Here is a 9,595-nt window from a genome sequence, read left to right on the forward strand (position 1 = left end):
GAACATAATCGCAAAAGTGATACCGAGCAGGGCCCTGTGGGGCTCCTGGGCACAAAGTCTTTCTGTGTCCCCCGTTTCTTTGACTGCGGGAAACAGCCTTCATTCAGCCTCCACGACCTTCCCTGAGTTCCAATGGGCAGATCCAAGCAGTTGTTAATTAGGGAAGGGAGGAGACGTGAGACCAAGGAGAAACAAACAGTCAAGAGTAGCCTTGGGGTAAGGTTCTGTTTCGCCATCAACAGTACGCACAACCATATCTTTGAGCTATTTTGCAGATGCTGAAACCCCCTCCAGTGGGGGAAGAGTTAGCCATTTACAGTGGTATGCTGTCCACACACATGTAGACCCCAGACCAGTTGGACCTGAAGGTTGGTGATGCTGACTCCTACTTACCTCCCCACCAACCCATCACAAGAATGCAAGCCTGTTTCTGCCTTGATCCTTATCGCATACCCCTGACCACGAGCCCCGAGGATAAGACCTCTCCCTATTCCCCAGGGAGGGGGCCACAGTTCTTGAGGCGCTAGCCTACTGTGTTCCTTTGCCTGGCAAAGTAATAAATCTCTCCTTTCCTACTTCACCCCAAACTCTGTCTCCAAGATTTGATTTGGCACCGGTGTACAGAGAAGCTGAGCTTATAGTATCAAAAGCAACAACCGAGCAAACAAAAACAAAACACTTCATACCCTTGGATGGCTTGTACTTAGAAGTCAGGCTCGTGTTTCCTCACCTTTCTTGTTACTAGTATAAGTGCTATTGCTGCTATAATTGTTGGGGCTGCACTACAAGTGATGCTCATTCAGTGTGTCGAGGGAAATTCAGTAAATCGAGGGCTCTGGAGCATGGTACACCTGAGTTCAAGTCCTAACTCCTTTTCCTACTATCTGTGACCTTGATGAAGTTACTAAAACTCTCTGAACCTCAATTTCTTTACCTGTAAAGTGGAGTTAAAAGCACCCATCAGTGTGTTGTTCCTAGGAAGAGCAAGTGTTTGACACATGGAAGTTGCTTTCTTCCTCTGGAGTAAGGGACATTTAAACATTTGATGCTCCTCTGAGGGTTTGCCTAGATTCCTTCATCGAATGGAAGTTTCCAAGCTGTGTTCATAAGTAGTCTTATAACTTTAATGGAAATAGTTACATTCAAGATTGGCTATTAAGGTTGGTCTTTGGGTGAAGCATCACTAAAATTACTTCTCCTTGGAATGTGTTTCCATCAGACTGTTATCCCCTCAACATGGGGGTGCATTGACGAGGGATGCCACCATGGCCAAGGTGCCAGCAGCCCATAATGAAAGAGAATGGCCACTGAATCAGAAGCAGAGAATCTTGTCATAGCCCACTCAAAATGGCCTGATTCCCCAATATTACTTAATGTCATTGAATTAAACAAAAAATCACTCTACTATTTTAAGTAAATTTTATCTGCAGTTAAAAATCTAAGGAGAGGGAGGGTGGGAGGGAGACGCAAGAGGGAGGAGATATGGGGACGTATGTATATGTACAGCTGATTCACTTTGTTACACAGTAGAAACTAACACACCATTGTAAAGCAATTTTACTCCAATAAGGATGTTTAAAAAAAAATCTAAGGAGAATTTGAAAAAAATGTAGACATATGCAGACTAAGAAAAAGAATGCAAAATGCAATTATGTAGTACACCTTAAAGTAAGTGTTTCAGGAATAGAAAGACCCAAATAACACCTAACACACGGATTCAACTAGGAGGAAACAGAATGTCCCACAGGTCTGTGAGCTAGTTGAATGGACATTGATGGATTTGTTTTTCTTTCAGATTAAATTGAACTTCTGATGTGAAAGTAGCTTACCAGCTTCTGATCTTGAAAACAACATTTTTTTTTTCTCTAAGTTTCTCTTGTTTAGGTGTCTTAGCTTTCGAGCAGCCTGAAAAGTGGTGCATCAGAGTCTCAGAAGATTCAGGAGAAATTATTTACTTAAAAAATGTTGAGAGAAACACAGAACTTGGCAAACTTTACTTTCCCTCTGGTAAAGTGGTGTCTGGCAAATGGACCCTACACTGGGTTTGAATATTTTCTCTCAGGCCCAAATGCCCAAAGATATGCAAAATAATGTTTCAGCAATTTTTCATGGCTTGACAAGATAAATATTATCAGAACTGAATGTGAACATTTCTGTAAATGAGGGCTGGCCTTTAAGGCTGGAGATAGTGCAGAGGAGTGCTAAGTAGATGCCAGCATTGGCTGTTAATTAGATAATGTCTGTGCTGAGAACTCATTTTCCCTTAGCATCTGTGGACATAATCTCATCTTCAGGGTTAGCTGATTTAGGAAAAGATATCTTATGCTAATTTATTTCTCAAGAAAATATTTTAATTTCCGACATTGACAGATAAAATATCTAGACACGGCAGAGACATCCACATAAGTGTAGAATAAATGCTATTGTTCATGTGTGGTTGCTATTTTTCCCTGTCATCGTCTTTGATTGCATGGTACATTTGTCAAAACTAAGTAATCAACATTGGTACATTACTACTAACTAAATTCCAGACTTTATTTGGAATTCACCTGTTTTTCCATTAATGTCCTCTTGCTATTTCAGGATGAAGACCAGGGTATCATAATGTGTTTAACTGTCATACCTCCTTAGTTTCTTCTGGTCTATGGCAGTTTCTCAGCTTTTACTTGCTTTTCATGACCTTGGCAGTATTAAGGTATGCTGGCCAAGTATCCTTCAGAATTTCTCTCAGCCTGGGTGTGTCTGATATTTTTTTCTCATGGTTAGACTTGGGTGAAGGTCTCTATGGTCACATTATATGATGGGGTCATGGTATCCATATGACATATCTGATGATGCTACTGTTTTTTCCTTTTCTTACTAAAGGATACACTAAAATACTAAATACTAAAGAGTATTTTAAATGACATTTTTACATACTGGGTAGGAAGAATTTGAAGTGAAAGGAGGGAGTTTCATTAAAAAATACTCTGGATATATCTAAGCCCTTCTGCATATCTACACTGAGATGGAGTAGGTCAAATGAGGGAATATCAGGGCTATGCCTTTTTCTTTTTTTTAAGGAATTTTCTTTAGGAACTGTCAGCATGCTCTTGGTGAAGTGTGGAGTTGTAACTCTGCGTGAACTATGGACAGCCAGCAATATGCACTTAAAAGTTGCACTATTGAGAAATGGGTGTTTTATCCAGAACTCGTACACTGTTTTTTTGTATGGCTGGTCCTGTGCCAGAAACACTTTCTTTTATTGTTTCTTGCTTTTTAAACTTTGTTTTAACCACTTAAAGAAAATCTGCTTATGGCACAGTTTGCCTCAAATCCATTTCAAGTTGTATATGTGTTTTCCAATAAAAAAATTACAGTTAAATAAAAAATAATAGAGGGACTTCCCTGGTGGTCCAGTGATTAAGCCTTTGCCTTCCAGTGCAGGGGGTTTGGTTTTGATCCCTGGTCAGGGAGCTAAGATCCCACATGCTTCGCGGCCAAAAATCCAAAACATAAAGCAGAAGCAATATTGTAACAAACTCAAGAAAGACTTTAAAAATGGTCCACATCAAAAAAAAATTTTTTTTTAATAATGAAAATAAAAAGTAGTCATAATCTTGAGTGTGTGCTTATGTGGGTGTGAACTAGAGAGATAGCTTTAGTTTAAAAATAAGAGGAAAATTTGAATGAAGAAAATTCAGTAGAACCCAGTGATTATCTTGAAGGAGAGGGTCATGGATGATATCAAAGTGTTAAGCCTGAACCAGGTGAATGACAATATCAAGGGCAATAAGGTCTAGGTAGGAAGGTAAACTTGGATAATGACTTCCGTTTTCCTTGGATTTCAGTTTCAGAAGATATTATTGTTCTTACCTGTGGGGCCATCAAAGAAACAGTTGAAACTGTGGAATTAAATGTCATAAAGAAGGTCAGGGTTGAAGAGAGAGCTTGTTTGAAATAAAGTATCATTAAAATGGAAGCTATTTTAGAGCTCGCCAAACATATTCACTCCTTAATCACTACAATTTATTCAGTGGCACCAACCTTCCTCGCCAGACATTTCTTTGGCTATCCTCCTCGCAGCCTTTCATTACGACTTCGGAGTAAAAGCAAACCAAGGTCAAATATCAGATCCCTGCAGGGAGATAAACTGGGCCCTTTGTCAGATGAAATCTCAGCACCTGACAGCTCATTGCTCTTCAGGGAAATCCAAGGTGGCTGTTTTCCTTAACGTTCGAAATTCAGCACTTTGGACTGATTCAGGTGTTTTGCTGCTCCTCTGGCCTCCTCTCCAGTGGTCCAGCAAACTGAGCATTTGCTGGCAGCCCTGACTCACTCCTGGGGTTTCCAGACCCATGAGGGCAGGAGCTGCAAATGATATTTTCTCTTTATTTTTCAAAGTACTTGGCATGGAATAGGAAGTGTACCACTCATATCACAGGAAGAAAACATGAACTAGAAAGTTAGGTAGGCTTGAGTTCAAAATCTTGCTCTGCCATTTACACTTGAGAAGCTAGGGATGTTGTTTAATCCTGCGGAGCTGCAGATTCCCCCTCTGACATGCTAGGAGAAGTGCCCACACTCTGTGAGCGGGGTTAGAAACTTTGTGTGGGGTGATGATGTATTAAAGCTCTTAGCACAGAGTCTGGACCTAACAGGCATTTGATAAAGTTTAAGAATAACAGACACCTATATAACATTTACTAAGTGTCGGGCACCCAAGTCCCATCTGTGTTGTCACAAATGGCAGGATTTCCTTCATTCTCATGGTTGAATAATATTCCATTGTGTATATATATATATATATATATATACCACATCTTCTTTATTCATTCAACCATTGATGATGAATACTTAGGTTGTTTCCATGTCTTGGCTATTGTGAATTGTGAATAATGCTGCAATGAACGTGGAATGCAAATATCTTTTCAAGATCCTGTTTTAATTTCCTTTGGGTATATATCCAGAAGTGGGATTGCTGGATCATATGGTAATTCTTTTTTAAATTTTTAAGGAACCTCCATACTGTTCTCCTTAGTGGCTACACCAATTTACATGCCCACCAACAGTGCACAAGGGTTCCATTTTCCCCACATGCTTGCAGCATTTGTTATCTCTTGTCTTTTGGATGCTAGGCATTCTAAAAGGTGTGAGGTGATAGCTCACTGTGGTTTGATTTCCCTAATGATTAGCGATGCTGAGTACCTTTTCATGTACCTGCAGGCAATTTGATATCTTCTTTGGAAAAAAATGTCTATTCAGTTCCTCTACCCATTTTTTAATTGGATTGTTTAGGGGTTATTGCTATTGAGTTGTATGAGTTGCTTTTTTAAAAAATATTTTGGATATTAACCTCTTATCAGATATATTATTTGCAAATATTTTCTTCCATTCAGTGGGTTGCCTTTTTATTTTATTGATTGTTTCCTTTGCTGTGCAGAAGCATTTAAATTTGATGTAGTTCCACTGATTGATTTTTGTTTTTGTTGCTTTTGCTTTTGTTGTCAAATCCAAAATAGTCATTGCCAATACTGATGTGAAGGAGCTTACCCTGTATATTTTCTTCCAGGAGTTTTATGAATCCAGGCCTTACATTTAAGTCTTTAATCCATTTTGACTTGACACTTGTGATGGTGTAAGATTGCAGTCCAATTTAATTCTTTCGCATGTGCTGTCCAATTTCCCAACACCCTTTACTGACTGACTTTTCTCCACTTATATTCCTGACTGTTTTGTCCCACATTAATTGACCATATATGCATAGGTTTATTTCTGGGCTCTCTATTGTGTTATATTAACCTCTGTGTCTGTTTTTATGCCAATTTCACACTATTTTGAATACTATAGCTTGTAATGTAGTTTGAAATCAGGAAGTGTTATGACTCCAGATTTATTCTTCTTTCTCAAGATTGCTTTGGCTATTCAGGGTCTTTTGTGGTTCCATACAATTTTAGGATAGTTTGTTCTATTTCTGTGAAAAATACTGTTGGAATTTTGATAGGAATTGAATTGACTCTGTAGATTGCTTTAGGTAGCATGGACACTTTAACAATATTAATTCTTCCAATCCATGAACATGGAATATCTTTCCATTCATTTGTGTCATCTTCAATTTCTTTCATCAGTGTCTCAGTTTTCAATGTACAAATCTCCACCTCCTTGGTTAAATTTATTTCTAAACATTAATTTTTTGATGCAATTGTAAGTGGGATTGTTTTCTTAATTTCTCTTTCTGATAGTTCATTGTTAATGTATAGAAACTAAATTGATTTTGGTATATTGATTTTGTATCCTACAACTTTACTGAATTCATTTATTAGTTCTAAGAGTTTTTGGTGAAGTCTTTCAGGTTTTCTATATATAATACTATGTCATGTAGAAATAGAGACATAATACTCTATAATACTACATAATACTCTATCTTTACTTCTCCCTTTCAATTTTGGATATCTTTCATTTCTTTCTCTTGACTAATTGATCTGGTTAGGACTTCCAGTACTCTGTTGAATATGGTGAATGAGTATCCTTGTCTTGTTCCTGATCTTAGAGGAAAAAATTTCAGCTTTTCACTGTTAAATTTGATGTTAGCTGTGGGCTTGTCATATACAGTCTTTATTATGCTGAGGTTCATTCCCTCTATATGCTGTTTGTTGAAAGTTTTTACTATGAAAGGATGCTGGATTTTGTCAAATGCTTTTTTCTGAATCTATTGAAATGATCATATGATTTTTGTCCTTCATTTTGTTAATGTGGTATATTACATTGATTGATTCACATATGTCAAAACCATCCTGACATCCCTGGAATAAATATCACTTGATCATGGAGTATAATCCTTTGACAGTATAGTTGCATTCAGTTTACTAATATTTTGTTGAGGATTTTTGCATCTATGTTCATCTTGGATGTTGACTTGTAATTTTCTTTCCTTGTTGTGTCCTTGTCTGGCTTTTTTACTGTTGGCCTTGTAAAATGAGTTTGGAATTATTTCCTCCTCTTCAAATTTTTGAGAAATTAATTCTTCTTTAAATGGTTAGTAGAATTCAACTGTGAAGCCATCTGGTCCTTGACTTTTCTATGGTAGGGGGTTTTTAATTACTGATTCAATATCCTTCCTGATAATTGGTCTATTCAGATTTTCTATTTCTTCATGATTCAGTCTTGGTGGGTTGTATATGTCAACAAATTTATCATAAGTTTTCTTGTAGGTTACCCAACTTGTTGGCATTTAATTGTTCATAGTAGTCTTATGATCCTCTGTATTCCTGTATTATCAGTTGTAATATCTCCTCTTTTATTTCTAATGTTACTTATTTAAGTTCTCTCTCTCTCTCTTTGGTAATTCTAACCAGCATTTTGTCTATTTTGTTTAGTCTCTATTTTGTTTATTTCCCTTCTGATTATTGTTATTTCCTTCCTTCTACTAATTTTGGGCTTAGTTTGTTCTTTTTCCAGTTCCTTGAGGTGTAAAATTAAGTTGGTTTTTGAGACTTTTTTTTTTTTTTTTAATGTTTGCAGCTATCACTATGAACATCCCTCCTAGAACTGCTTTCGTTGCATCCCATAAGTTTTGGTATATTGTATTTCCATTATCATTTGTCTCAAGATATTTTCTGATTTTCCTTTTGATTTATTCTTGACTCATTTGTTATCCATGATCATGCTGTTTAATCTTCAAATATTTGTGAATTTTCTAGTTTTCTTCTTGTAACTGATTTCTATTTTTCATGTGCCTATTAGCCATCTGCACATCCTCTTTGGATAAATTTCTATTCAGTTCTTCTGCCCATTTTCTAATCAGGTGTTTTGTTTTTTTGATGTTGAGTTGTATGAGCTATTTATATATATTGGATAGTAATCCCTTATTGGTCATATCATTTGCAAATATTTTCTCCCATTCAGTAGGCTGTCTTTTCGTTTTGTCAGTGGTTTCCTTTGCTGTGCAAAAGCTTTTAAGTTTCATTAGTCCCCCTTTGTTTAGTGTTGCTTTTTTTCCCTTTGTTTTAGGAGACAGATCCAAAAAAAATATTGCTATGTTTTATGTCAAAGAGTGCTCTGCCTACGTTTTCTTCTAGGAGTTTTATGGTATCATGTCTGTTTAAATATTCTGGTGTAGGTTACTAACAAGACTTCATAGGAATGTAATAGCCTTTCAGTTGACTGCGGTTTTAAAGTAGTTGTATTGACAGAGAAATACAATCTTGTCAAATGTATTTTATTAATTTCTAAGGCACCCCCCAGTTCCCTACAATTGTACCTATAGAAAGTGGGCTTCTAAAGTGATAGAACTTCTAGAGTGTAAGTTATTTCTGTGCCTCTGTCAGGCATGGGCATAGAGGAAAACATGCCAGAGAATAGAATTGGGGCAGCCAGATTAACTAATCAAGGATTTCACTCCCCACTAGCAGAGAGATTCTACTCTTCTTGTCTAGTATTTTATGTGTGCTATAGATCAAGAACCTCTCTATATTACTCCCTTTTCTCTAATTCTGAATGAGAACATTTTGGATTATTAACTTATTTTCCTTTCACTTTTAAATTGGTATGTTTGGGATGATTAAATTGATTATGTGTTCTGTGCATAGACCACAGAATATTGAAATAGGATTTCAACAGGCATAGAGGCAGAATGAACATTCCTTGGATTGTAAACCCGATGGACTCATAACATGACATGACTGTGTAACGTCTGGAAGTGACTTCAGGCTATAACTCTTTGGGAAGTGTTGAGCAGGATTTAACTGCCTGTGGATACTTGTAATTTGTTAGGTGGAAATGGAAATGAATGTTTGAGAAGGGTGTGTGTGTGCTTGCTGGTCAGTAAAGGAAAACTCAAGCTATTGTTTTTATGTTTTAGCATGTACTCTTCCTGTTTCTTCCATTTACATGTTCCCTTCCTTTTAAGATACTATTATCTTTTTCTGTGCTCCTATCAGTTAATGAATCATCAAATCCCTCTGTATCACATCCACTATAGGATTGAAATGTGACCTAAATACGGCCAATCATACTAATCAATTTCTTGAATCTAGAGTTCACGTATGACCCAGGCAGGGCAAATTAAAGTTTTGTCCTATGATTAACATCTGAACATTGGAAGAGAGGCTTCTTTTTCAACTGAGGTTGCTAAACTGAGAGGATATGAATACAGGATTACAGGTGGGCCATTTCCTCATCACAGGGGAAGACGCGACATATAGAAGAGAATGAGACCAACACAGAGAGCTAAGATCCAGAGCTCGAGAGAAAGCACAGATTGTCATTTGGTGACCTGAGTCCAGGTGTATTTGAAATCACCTCTAATTTCAGGCCTCTTGTTTACATAAGGATATAATTTTTCCTTTAGTGTGAGATTGTTTTAGATAGTTTTCTGCCCCTTGTGACCAAAAGAGTCCTGACTAAATAGATTATCAACAATCTGCTTACAACAACCAATGAATGACCTTTCATCAGCTATCACTCTCCTTCAGCTCTTCTTGGTATTTTCCAAGGATGATTGTTCCCTGGTTCCCTGAAGCCCTCTGTCTTAGTTTGGTTGGGCAGCTAGAACAAAATTCAACAGACCGGGTAGCTAGTAAATAATAGAAATGTACTGCTTACAGTCCTGGGGGAT

The sequence above is a fragment of the Physeter macrocephalus genome, chromosome 2 (assembly GCF_002837175.3).
Source record: "Physeter macrocephalus isolate SW-GA chromosome 2, ASM283717v5, whole genome shotgun sequence".
Lineage (NCBI taxonomy): Eukaryota > Metazoa > Chordata > Mammalia > Artiodactyla > Physeteridae > Physeter > Physeter macrocephalus.